Raw genomic sequence first — 695 nt, 5'->3', positions numbered from 1 at the left:
GAGAGAGAGAGAGAGAGAGAGAGAGAGAGAGAGAGAGAGAGAGAGAGAGAGAGACTCCCATAAACTCAGATGTGTAACACACATACTCATGCATGCATGTACACACACTCACATGCATGCACAGACACACAAACACTAAGTATTACTCCCTGGTAGTAACGGGTGCGTGCTTGGTATTAGTGGAGCCCCATACTCATTCCCTAGCTCATCAAAAACAAACCTCCCTTCCCAGGGGGTTCTGGTACATGAGCAGTTTTTGGAATCACTTGGCTCACTCCAACCCTGGATCACCCTTATTCACTTCAGGTGGGTGACTCTTGCTAATCTTTTTTTGTTTTTGTTTGTTTGCTTGTTTGTTTGTTTTTTTGAGACAGGGTTTCTCTGTATAGCCCTGGCTGTCCTGGAACTCACTCTGTGTAGACCAGGCTGGCCTCGAACTCAGAAATCCACCTGTTTCTGCCTCCCAAGTGCTGGGATTAAAGGCGTGCACCACGACTCTTGCTAATCTTAAAAGGTTGACTGCAATTCCAGTTTTCCTTCCACCCTGGCAGGGAGTATAAGTCAGTCAGGCTGGCAGCTGTTCCAGCACCCCCACCCCAAGCTGGATGACTACATGAGCCAAATGTAATCATTCACAACCCTTGTCTTCACAGCTGGCAATGTTACTTAACTTAATTACAGCACACAGTAGTATT

The sequence above is a fragment of the Grammomys surdaster genome, unplaced genomic scaffold, assembly GCF_004785775.1.
Source record: "Grammomys surdaster isolate TR1022 unplaced genomic scaffold, NIH_TR_1.0 126048, whole genome shotgun sequence".
NCBI lineage: Eukaryota > Metazoa > Chordata > Mammalia > Rodentia > Muridae > Grammomys > Grammomys surdaster.
This window is presented reverse-complemented; position numbering follows the sequence as displayed.